This window comes from Canis lupus, chromosome 4 (assembly GCF_011100685.1).
Source record: "Canis lupus familiaris isolate Mischka breed German Shepherd chromosome 4, alternate assembly UU_Cfam_GSD_1.0, whole genome shotgun sequence".
In the NCBI taxonomy this organism is placed as follows: Eukaryota; Metazoa; Chordata; class Mammalia; order Carnivora; family Canidae; genus Canis; species Canis lupus.
In genome coordinates, this window is record NC_049225.1 from 7,462,328 (window position 1) to 7,474,911 (window position 12,584).

At 42.7% G+C, this 12,584-nt stretch overlaps 1 protein-coding gene across 9 annotated transcripts in view; it reads left to right on the forward strand.

Moving 5' to 3' along the window:
* Positions 1 to 12,584, forward strand: part of SIPA1L2 (signal induced proliferation associated 1 like 2) — a 213,510-nt gene that overhangs the window by 60,857 nt on the left and 140,069 nt on the right. The window contains exon 1 of one of the 9 annotated variants that reach the window (XM_038533900.1): positions 4,011 to 4,028. The exons of the other annotated variants lie outside the window; for them this stretch is intronic. The gene's annotated coding sequence lies outside the window, so the exon portion shown is untranslated. Of the gene's footprint in view, positions 1 to 4,010; positions 4,029 to 12,584 lie in introns of those variants that run through there. 9 annotated transcript variants of the gene reach the window in all.

Here is a 12,584-nt window from a genome sequence, read left to right on the forward strand (position 1 = left end):
TTCAAAGTTTCTCAAGTACCATTGAAAACAGCTCCTGACGACATGGAATTTCTTCTGACTTTATCTTGCTTCTGTCCCTGTTATTAGTTTCTCCTGGTCTGCAGAGTTACCTGTCTGGTTTCTCCGTATCTGAGTGAAGTTCCTGTGCTCATAGCTGCCCCGGTTGCAGGATTCCATGGCCACCAGGGTCTGTGGCATTAGAACACATTTACAGAATCAATTTTCATCTTGCTGTTTCAGCCTCAACATGGCCCTGCCTCATCACTGAAAGGAGGGAAGGCGAGAAATTTGGGGGTCTTTTCTTGTAAAAATGTCAACAAGATGAATTATTTGGGTATCTTTGCTTAAGCAACAGCAGTACCACCACCATGAGAAAGCCTGGGGCTCTCAATAGATGTTGTAGATATTGGGGGGTCTTGGAGGGCCTAGGACTGCCAGCCAGACGCTGATGATAGAGGCTCAGTTATACTCACTTCATTACTCTTGTTAGTTTTCCGAATAGGCAGGTATAGCAGCTTTAGTTACTGTCTACACAGTGAACTCGTGAATAGCTCAGTGGATTCTGAATTCTTGCAGTAGACATTTCAGACTGTGGACACTCTTGCTATCTTTGGCTGTAATGTCATCTCTAAGGAATCCTGTGTTAGCTGTTCAGGGGCTATCACCAAGTTTAGGTGATCCTTGAGCTGTTGACAGTCTTCTGGGTTAACTCTGGCTTGTCTTTACTTCACAATGCTCTTCCAGGACATTGTAGCAGTATCCAGGTTGCTAGGGAAGCAGCTTCTTAGTTAATGCCCTCATGAGTTAACACCCGTGTGATGAATGGATTTCCCCCACTCTGCCCCATACTTTCCTATAATGGAGAATTCACAGAATGCTTTTATTTAGAAATGTTTTTTGCGCTTTCTAGGACTGACAATATAGAGTCCTGCTCTCTCCTGCTGTTATGTCCTTTTCATCTATTCATTTATTTGGGATTTCCAAAGACCGAGTGGGCTAGTTGGTTCTTTTATGAATCTGCTGATTTTTCTGTGAAGCTGATGTCATAGTCTAGACCTTTATCCTTACATATGCAAATTATTAGATTACATTTAGCAGTTGGGGGCTTTGTCACTCTCTGCCTGCTCTTGGACTTAGTGAGAGTCTGCCTATGGCAGAGTAATTTTAGGTTCTGCGGTCTGTGGCATTTGGGTAGAGTCTGCCTTCAGAAGTCCTTATGAGAAGGAGACCTGCCCTTGCTCGCATACCTGGAGACGTTACAGGTCAGAATGGGATTCTGCTGCTCCAGGGTAGCACTGGCCAGGCAAAGCATGTCATTGTGGGTCGAATTACCTGCACTTTCCTCCACAAATACCTGCTTTCCCACTCTGGCCTAAGTTACCTTGGAGATAAATTGTTGAGTCCGAAAGACTTGGCTGTTTAATTTTGGGTACGGGGCTTACAAAACTGCAAGATAAATACGTCTTGCTGGGTGATTTCAGTTGTTTGATAAGAGTGTGGTTTGTTTTCTCAGTACTGTTGAGATTAGTGATGTGATGTAGAGCCTAGAAGTTTTTTGGATGTTTGTGTTGTGTCTGATTTTAAAGTAAAAGCCTCTGCCAATGTGGGCTAATTAAGGTACATAAATGTATAAATTCAACTTCTTGTTTAACCTATTTGCTCTTATTCCATAGGATGTTATTATAAGGAAGCAAGCCAAATACTTTGTGGAGAGAAACAGGGGACATTTGATTTTTGCTAAAATTAAACTGAAAAACTATGTGGAATGCCTGGGGACAATATCCAGCTCACCGGCGACAGCTGTAAGGCCAGGGACGCCCACAACACACACAGGCTGGATGCAGATCACATTTCTAGAAAGAAAACATCCCCCACGTGTGTCATAGTGTCGCAGTGTGTGTGCATGACACAAATAGTGTGCTCTAGTTAATGTGTGTAATGGTTTCACTCTTCATTAGACCAGTGTTCTTGCAACAGCAAACCAAAGGACATCTGCACGGTATTTTGAGAAAGAAAAAGAGGACTGTTTGTAGGGAAGCATCGTAGGAAAGAGTTTTCCCGTTGAAAGGTTGGATATTGGAAACTTATTTGAAACAACAAACTTATTTAAAGTAAGTTTGTTAGAAATAGAACTTTAAGTGTAAATATTTCATTTCCTAATACAACATTATTATTTTAGTGCAGCCGTGTCCCTGTCTTCTCCTGAAGGTCTCCTCTGGGTTGTACACATCTTGTCCTGTTAACAGATATATCCTGTCTCAGATCTAACTCGTACATCTTTCTTCCCTTTTCCTTCTTTTCTCCTTTCCTCTTGTGGCTGCACTTAAGTAATTTTAGCACTTGTTAACATAGACCTCTCAGAGGCACGGACAGGAGTCCAGGATGTATCCATTTTGCTCTTACTATTGATTGTGTTGGAAAAATAAAGATTTTCTTAGAGATGAGATTGAAAGCAATTTGCGGGAAAATTTGTACATCAGTTTTTCCTCTGTGACTGGATTAGAAGCTTCCTTAAGTCAGGGCTCACGCTTTTTGTGCCTTTCCTCATGCACCGTAGGCCTTGCAGCCAAGAAGTAAATGCTTAGTGCATGTTTGAATGAAAGAACAAACACTGGAAACCAGAAGTCTGATTTTGTTGGTGCTTTATCTGTTGTTAATCAGAAAATTTTGATTGATCACTCCTTGAAGTCTCTAACTCTGTAGTGAATACACATGTATATTTGTACTTTAGGGATTTATAGTCTGGTAATGACAGGAAATGCAAATTGCAGAAAAGGTGGATTTTTAAAATGAATTTAATAGTAGAAGAGGATTGAGACATTTATAAGGAGAAGAAAGTGTTCACTGGAGGTGCAGCAGGGGAAGAGTGCAGCTGACCCTTGAATGACACGACTTTGAACTGCACAGGTCTACTTTTATGCAGAATTTTATGATATATACAGTTCTGTTAGTGTATTTTCTCTTCCTTAGGATTTTCTTCATAGCATTTTCTTTTCTCTAGCTTACTTTAAGAATACTGTATAGAATACATATATAAAATACGTGTTAATTTTGATGTGATCAGTAAGGCTTCTGGTCAATGGTAGGCTATTAGCAGCTAAGTTTTGGGAAGTCAGATGTTACACATGGACTTCGGACTGTGTGGGGATCAGGGCCTGTAAACCTCAGTGTTGTTTAGGGGTTAGCTATATAAATATAGTAGGCAGTAGAGCAGCCTCTCTGTTGAAATCCTGAGTGGGCTGCTTCTCCTTGGTGTCTGGCTGCCTCCCATGAATAGCTGGACCTGAGATGGGGACCCACATAGTAGTGTCCATGTGAGTGGTGTGAAGTATAGGAATCTGCTTTCAGCCCACTGTTCCTGTCTCTTTCCTTCTTCATTTTCCCCTTTTCTTCCCTAACACTGTATCTGCCTTGATAATCCATTCACTGATGCATTCTTTCATTCAACAAGTCCTCACTGCTTACCTGTTCCAAGTTAGACACCAATTCCGTAAGTTAGCAAGAGCCACCCCTCTCATGGCTCCAGTTCTTGTCTTAAGGAGGTCAGGAAAGACTGGATGCTCTAGAAGCGCCATATATATATACTGTTATCAGTACTAACAAAAGCACACATTTAATCACTGCTCACTCTTTGTTGGGCACTAGACTAGATACAGTATTTATGTAAATACTACACATTGATATAAAAACGATAAAAACTTACTTTACCTCAATTAAACCTTTCTCTGACTTTAAAACATGTTGTTTTCAAGATAAAGTTAAAATTTCTCTCCCTGGCTTTTTAAGGCTCAACCCTTGAGCTAAATAACTAGTCTTTCTGGCTCTTGCTTTTAATGTTCACTTGGTGATGAATCATTTGCTCCTGCCACACCCACTTATCCATCAGCCTCCGCCAGGCTCTGCACAGCCTGGAGCGCACTGCCCTTTCTCGCTTTGAAGATGGAGTGGAACTCTTCTCTGAGGCCCTGCTCACATCTCACCTCCCACCAGGACCTCTTTCCTCCTGGTGAATTCCTGAAGCTCTTGCTGTGAGTACTCCTTGTTTGTCAGTGTGGGCGTTAATGCTGTACATTTTCAGTTACTTTCCACCTGCTCAGGGCACATCTTCAGTTGGTTTGGCTCCTGCCGCATCCCTCCCCCCCGCCCGCCATTCAGCAGGGAGCAGTAAACCCACTTGGCACCCACACCCTGTGCTCCTTCCAGTCTTTGGATGTTAAAGTTGTCAGACACCTTAAGTTCCGTGGTGTTACAGATCGAACTTTTTCATCTTCGAGATGGAGAGAGAATTGGATCTGAGTCAGAGAATAAAAACAGACCTTCTTCCAGGGGAGAATGAGAGAATGGTTTTGTGTTTGTGCTTTTGAGATACCAACATCCCAGACACAGACCCTAAGTTATCTCACTTAAACCTTCCTGCCAGTCCTACAGGTTGCTTTATAACCCCCCTTCCTTTATCACTGCATGCAGAGGAGGAGGAAGCAGCTCAGAGATGTGTGCCAGTTTGTCCAAGGCCACCCAGCTGGGGAATAAAGGGCTTCTCATTCATACTTGATTTTCCCCTAATCCTAACTGCTCTTGCTCATCTTTACTTGTCCCCGACCCAATGGATTAGGTTTGCTTGTTCCACTACTGCATTGCAGGGGGTGGGGGGGAATAGAGAGAAAGAGTGAGACTGAGAGTATGAACAAGGAACAGAGGGAGAGGGAGAAGTAGGCTCCCCACTGAGCAGGGAACCCGATGCTGGGCTCCATCCCAGCACCCTGAGATCATGACCTGAGGTGAGGGAGACGCTTACCTGACTGAGCCACCCAGGCGCCCCTGCTTGCACTCAGTACTTTAAAATAATACCTAGTGAGTGGATTTGGTAGTACCTCTTCCACCTTGCCTATTTTTTTTCTTATTTAAACGTGTATCCATGTATTCGTATTTGTGCTTAATCCTAGTTGAAAGACTTTGAAAGCAGTTTTTTTCTTTAGCGTTTGCCTATGTTAACCCATGCACCTCTCCAGATTTCTTGCTGTGTCTCCTCCCCTGGTTGGGAGGGGTTTGCCAGCCGGCTCTGCTGTGGGCATCACGAAGCCATTCAGGGGGGTTGCCTGCCCTGATGCGGGGCTGGTGGAGCTGCTGCTGCTCCTGCGCATTCTGATCACAGTAGCAGCAACAACAGCCACGATTATTAATGCTCAGAAAAGCAGAATCAGCTGTTTTTACCCAAATGTTTTTCTGATCCGTGTTTAACTGCTTTTCTGCTTGAAAATGCTGCTGCTGTCAGGATTTTTTTCTTGCTTAAATGAAGGTGCTGCACAGACGGGTGTGATTGGCAGTCTTGTTTGCATAAGTTAAGCTCTCCTCCTATTGTAATTTCTGTATGAGTTTGAAAATATAGAAGGTAAAAAATACCAAAACAATGGCATACTAATTAAGTCTGACTTGTGGTGGATGGCTGGGTAAGAACGTTCATATTCAAAATCTGAGAGATGTAAATATTTGACTTGATATAATGTGACCATACATTCTTCACTACTGATTATTTAAACCTTCTGTTGAGCTCTTAGACAGATGGTCTTTTGAGTAATGAACTCCTTTGAATATAGCAAGATGCCATGTGGTAAACTGATGAAGTAGCATTATTAATAAATATTTTAAGCAACAACAACAACAAAAAAATCCCCAAAATGAGAGTGGGTAGCTGCAGATTAAAAATATCTAAAATCCATCATATAGAGGACTAGGAGTATAATGCCTTCCCAGGCATTTTCAACGACTCTTTTCCATTTCTGCACAGCAGTGGGAAAAAGAGGATCACTGTCACAATTTCTATCATCAAATCGTATTTACTAAGATTCTTTTTGCCTGTGTGTGGCTGGGCTTCAGGATGATTGTGAGAACTACTCCTTCCTTGCTAGTCATTGTCATCTGCAGCAGTGATGCAGTGAGTTAGGGATGTATAAAACAAGATAAAAACGGTAAAAAAATAGCCTGAGTGGCCCAGTTAGTTAAGTGTCCGACTCTTGATTTCAGCTCAGGTTGTGAGATTGAGCCCTGCATGGGCTCTGTGCTCAGTGGAGAGTCTGCTTGAAATTCTCTCCCTCTTCTCCTGCTCGTGCTCACTCTTGCTCTTTCTCTAAAATAAATAAAATCTTAAAAAAAAAAGAGAGAAATAACACTGACCATTATTTTTGTATGTTTCACCTTGAAATGTAAGTTGAATCAGCAGATTTTCAGTTAAAAGAAAAAGGCTGAGTTTTTCCTGCTGTATTTGTGCAAGCCTCTTCCTTTAACCCCCCAGAATTTGGGGCCCATTAGTGGTACCTCACTGATTCATAATCAGTAGGAAAAAAGTGTCCCAGTTAAGTGAACTTTCCAGATCTCATCACATACTGTGCCCATCTTCATCATCTAGTGTAGATGTTTAACTATGTCTGAGATTTCGCACTCCCAGCTGGCTTTCTCAGTAGCTCTTAGCAACCTTCCCTGTGAACTGCTTACACTCAGACATAGACCGCTATATACTTTTCCACAGCCCTGAGGATTTTGCTTTCAAATCTCTTCCATTTGAGAAGAATCAGAAAAAGGCCCTGGCAAAAGTGAAACATCAGTCAAAGAGGATGGTGCTATAAGACTGGAAATATTTGCAGTGAAGAAAAGTAATGCTTCTGTTTTAGAGAAGAAGAGGGTGTCAAGGACATGCCCCAGATCAGTTGCAGGGGGGAGATGTGAGATGTAAGTTCAGGCTGAATGTAGCAGGTGGGGGGCAGCAGAGCAGGGATTTTACTGGTGGCTCAACGTGCGGGCCTGGGTGATTGGGGGAGTGGTCACAGCTGTCTTGAGGTAGAGAGACCACCTCCTGTGTGGAGGGAAGGGTGCAGGCAATGCCAGCCAATGACATCCAGCACCCACATTTCCCTTTGGCATGTAAGTCCTGGCTAGTGATCAAGAACTTCTTCTGTTTCTCATATTCTTTCTTGAGGAACCCCCTTTGGTTTTATTCAAACATCTTCAGATTCTATTATTTGTCGCTTTTGGCCATGTAATGGCCTCTTGGTATCTCTAGAAGTTCCTGCTTCTTGATGTGGTGGACGTGTCTTTCCACCTCTCTGGCTCATCTGCTAGACGTTTTCTTTTCCAGCCCCTTCATGGACCTAGATTTCTCTGCTTTTGTGCCTTTGCACACATTGCTTGCAGGCAGTGCTCTTCTCATCAGCTTGGGTGACGTGCCTCACCTGCCAGAACTTGGCTGGAATGCCGTCCATTTGTGATGTGTTCCATCCAGACAGTGAGCCTTTGCTGTCCTTGATCAAGGGCGCTGGGGATCCTGTGGGATTGTGTGCTCTTACATCATGACCACACTGTTGGGAGGCCTTTCCATGTCCCTCTCCTTGGGGTTCCCCTGAGGCGAAGTACATGTTAGCTGCCTTCCAGTAGGTTCCTGGTAAGTGTTTGTTGAAATAATAAATGAAGTGTATTTATGGAGCTCATCGTTGTTTGGGGTTATAAAACAAATGTTTTGTCTGTGAGTCTTAATGATGTGGGAAGGTAAATGGCAAACAATATGGATATTCTGCATTTGACGCTAATTATGAGCTGAGGAAAGGGTATGTGGGGGTAGGAAGCCGATTGAGGTGATGAATGAATGAGATTGGTTGTAGTCTCAGAATTTTCCCTCAGGAGGAGGGTGGCTCTTCATATTTGCTTATCATATGAAACCTTAATCTTGTGAGCCTGCTAATAAGGCAGCCACCAAGCTGCAGAAGGAAACCATCCAATTCTCGACTCTGTGGTTTGCAGAATTCATGAGAACCCTTGTGATTTGGGCTCTGCCTTCAGCATATGCCTGATTACTATACTTATACTCATACTAATATTTATTTTCCTTTTGCTCAAGCGATTACTTTTGTCAAAAAGCTTGTCTGTAAAAAGTGGATTATGTAATTACTTCTCTAGAAAATTGGCTTTCTACTTACTTGTAGGATTAGTGTTTGAGAAGAATGGGAATCACGTATTGGGACTGCCAGTAGTGTGTCAGGCCCTTACTGGGCCATTCTGTATGGCCTTTGCCTAGCACAGATGTTAAACCAGTTGCTATGAGCAGAATTGTTCATGCCCCTGTCATGGCATTCACAGTCATGGCTCTGCAGGTGAGGGGTCTCTTCCCGATTTTAATATTTCAGAGAAAATTGCATGGAGGCTGAAGAATTTAGAAACAAAATATGTATCTGGGTCAGATAACTTTGGCTCATCACTTATGCACAGGAATTACTTCAGTAAACACTGTAGAAGGGCCTCAAAGAAATTCTCTGTGAATAACATGGGATTTGGATGATGGTGATGCTGGTACTCGTTTCTTAGACTGGTCATTTTCAAAGTTTGTATTTTTGATCACTCTGCTCTGCCCTCTCCCCACCAAAGTGATTCTCAGGACACATTTTGAACACCATGAAAATGATGGTTCTAGAAATACATGTGACTAGAAAGACACCCAACGGTTCCTTCTCTAGGGATCACCTGATTGTCGCACAGTGACCGCCTAGCCCAGAAAGGGCCTTTCATCCCATATCCCATGATCACCTGGACATGACTTGATCACCTGTCTGTTATTTATTCTAGCTGTGTATCCTCCTTTAAAAATATGCTTTTTTGGTGGAGAGGGAGGGGCAAAAGTTTGCGTTACTTATTACTTATTTACAACTTTATTTATTTGGAGAAATGTATTCACATGGTCCAGAAGCATATTCAGTGGAAAGTTTATGTCATCCCCCACCCATCCTCTTGTCTGCTACCACGTCCCCTCCTCACCGTATCTAGAACTATGGGCACCTCGTGTATCCTGTCAGAGATGTGTTACATAGATTCAAGCAGATACTAATATTCTCTGTTCCTGGCCCTGAAATGGGAGCACGTGTGCGATACTCTGCATCTCTAAGTGTGCTGTGGATGTTTCTTAACTACTTTAGCTTTCCCTGAAAAATAAGCTGTTTTGGAAAATGACATTTGTTGACCTTTCACTTACATGATTGGGGAAAGGGCAGACAAGACAAGGGCAGCTTCTCACTTGGCAGAACAGCCCGCTCTCCTCAGGAGAGTGAGCTCATTTTGGTGCCTGAACCTCCATCTGTGGCTCCTTCCATGAGCAAACTGATGGCCTGTGGATTCTGGTCACCACCCCACCCCCCACCAAAACCAACCAACCAACCAATGACAGAAAACAAGCAAAACACAGACCCCTCCAGTTCAGAAAAACTTTCTTGACTAACCAGAATTCTTACTGTCTCATTCTCCATTTCCTCAGAAAATGTTTGATTCTTTGGCAAACTCACAGAATGTTCCAGGCAGTTTTTTCCCTTTACCACTGCTTCTTGGGACACTGCAGAGTGTTTCCCACCTCATGTGCCCTTATGTCTGTGCTGGCTGCTGTGTCCTCCTACTATGCCAGGCTGTTGGCTAGAACTTACATTTAATTCTGTATGGTCTTGTATTGTTACGTAACTCTCCACAACCAGACTTTGAGCTTGAGGACAGTGACCCCATTTTGTACACATTTGTATAACCCATATTTTACAGTATGGTGATTTTAGGGTAAAAAGCAGTTCATCAGTAAACCTTCATTGAATGAGAGGTATGTGAATCCTAGTCTCCTATCTCTTATTTCCTAGAGATGACTCTTCCTTGGGTACTTGGTCTAGCATCACCAGCTGCCTACTTCCTAATCCCCTCCAAACACTGGCACATACTCCTCTCTGCCAAGGTGTTCAGGTTGCTTGCTCTTCCTGTCTCCTTGTGTCAGGTGTCACATTCATTCATTTTTCAGTAAACAGTGCAGACCCCTGTGATGGCTGGTTTTGAGTGTCCACTTGGCTGGGCTACAAGCACTCGATTATCCAGTCAAGTACACTGATCTGGGTGTTGCTGAGTAGGTATTTTGTAGATGTGACTAATTACCACAGTCAGTTGACTTTAAATAAAGGAGATGATCTGAGTGGGCCTCATCAGCTGATGTAAAGGAGACAATCTGGGTGGGCCTCATCCAATCAGTTGAAAGGCTTTAAGATCAAACCTGAGGTTTCCCTGAAGAAAAAACTGTATGGATTGCAACCTCAGCACTCATCTGAGAGTTTCTAGCCTGTTCTACGGATTTCAAACTTCCCAGCCCCCACAGTCGAGTAAACCAGTTCCATGTGTCTCTCCCCTACTCCTCTTCCCCACTGCTCCCTCACTGTTCCTTGTACACATGTATATGAACCACACTACTGATTCTGTGTCTTTGGTGGAATCTTGGCTTATCTGGTAACAGTACTAATGACAACATTTTAGGAAATACCCAATCTTGCTGTTTTCCTGATTGACAGTTGACATTGACTCCCCATTGCCTACAAAAGCTCACAGCATGAGCATGAAACAGTCCAAAAGCTCTGGCTTTAAGCTCCCTTTCCATCATCACTCACTTCACCTCTTGAGAGCCCTGGTCTCTGTGTTCTAGTCTTTCTGCACCCACCACTTCCCTATGGTCTATCCTGTCTTAATTTGGTCCACTGCTCCTTCTGCCTGGGATGCCCTTCCCTTTCCTCTCCATCTGGCAAACCTCCTGCTCATCCTTTAGGGTCTGACTTAGAGTGAGGAGGTTTACGTAAGTATATACATACACTTTTCTTTGTACTTACATGTGTAAGCCAACTCCTTTGGAGAAGCCATCCTGACCAGCCCCACCTCTGACAGTTGGCTGTTTTCTCGATGCTTCCATAGCACTATGCAGTTCTGCCTTTCATCATCATCATCATCATCATGTTTTAATTATTTGCATCTCTCTTTCCTTTACTAGACAGTGTGCTGCTTTCAGAAACTGAGTATTTGTCCTCCACAATGCCCAGTGCCTCACACAATCCCTGAAGCAGAGTAGACCTCGATGGATGAGTGGAATGGGCTACGTTCGTTGGTGTACTACTTTGTGTAATTTGGTGGAGCTGTGTTCATTTTCTCAGGCTGAGTAGGTTAAAGCATGTCTGTGATCACACCTGCACCTCCTCTCATAGCCAGGTGGTGTGTGGTCTGGCGCTGTGAGCTCTCAGTGTTGTTGATGGCTGGCTGAGCAGTGTCTCCTGTGAAATCTCTTACTAGACTAAGCAGGCAGCTAACTCACCAAGGGTATTGACTCTTACAAAGGAAGTGTGGGCTGTAAAAATCCTTCCATAAAAGTAGATGAAAAATGTTGGTAAGTCCACGAGTGGAAATTCCTGAATAATAGTAGCTAGCCTTTTAGAGTTTTCTTTTGCCACAGGGTAGTGGAGAAGTCTTCTGAGGAGCTGAGGGGTTTTTTTTTGTTTGTTTTGTTTTTCAGGTGAGAGGGACATCCTTGTATGCAAAAGGTTACATGATGCATCCAGCTGGCTGCCAATAGCCCAGGAGATGCACAAGGCACATTTTCTAATCTCTGGATCAGTCTACTGCACTGTTTTGTATCTAAATCTCTCTAGCTTCCGTTAGCCTCCAGATTTAGGCAGGGATCTGGGTCTGCTGGAAGATAAAAATGGCATTTTGATTTTTGTAATCTGAGTATTCCTTACAGAGTTTGCAGTATAATGGCAGCATGGTTGCTGATCGTGCTCTTATCAGTGACACCAGAAGGAGGAGGAGGAACAGGACTTCTGCTCAGTTTGTAAACAGTTCTGAAATATTGTGTAGCAAATTTGCATTATACCTCTAGCTCTTAAAGGAAGCCAGCAATGACTTATTAAAGGAACAATATAGATCTTTACTGACAGAGAAAGAAGTCATTGATACTGTAATTTATTTATTTTATTTTATTTTTTAAATATATTTTTTAAATTATTTACACATGAGAGACACACAGAGAGACAGAGACACAGGCAGAGGGAGAAGCAGGGAGCCGGATGGGGGACTCAATCCCGGGAACCAGGATCATGCTCTGGGCCGAAGGTAGGTGCTAAACTGCTGAGCCACCCAGGATCCCCTGATACTGTAATTAAAAAAAAAAAAGTCCTAGAATAATATAGTATCTATGGTATGGTGTAAATTCCATTTTAAACATTTAGATAATCATACCTGAATTAGAAAACTGGAAGGCACCTGCATGCTTTCTCTTTAATATGTATATATAAGTGTGATAAATATAGCTAATTATTAAGTTGTTATTATTAAACTCTTAATAATATGAAGAAAGTTTCTGTTTTTTCTCAACAACCTGATTTTTTATAAGGCAATTATCCTGCTTTATTAGAATAAAAAGCTATTAGTGACTTTTCAGTTTTTGGTAGAGAAAACAATCTGAGGACAAGAGGTTAGAAGAAATAGATGTAAATCACAGCTTTTGTAAGGATGGTGATATTATGTATGAATTATTTATTTATCTGCCATTCCCCATCTTTGTAAAGGTAAGTAGATTGCTTTTATAGTTAAACGCAAGCAAAGCCAGCCATGGTTCTTCCAGAGCGCTGAGACTCCCACACAGAGCCTTTTATATATTTGAGTCAAGTGCTTTATTTTGACATTTCTAAATCACATATGAAAATAAGAAATGTGGGCAGCCCGGGTGGCTCAGCGGTTTAGCGCCACCTTCAGCCCAAGGCGTG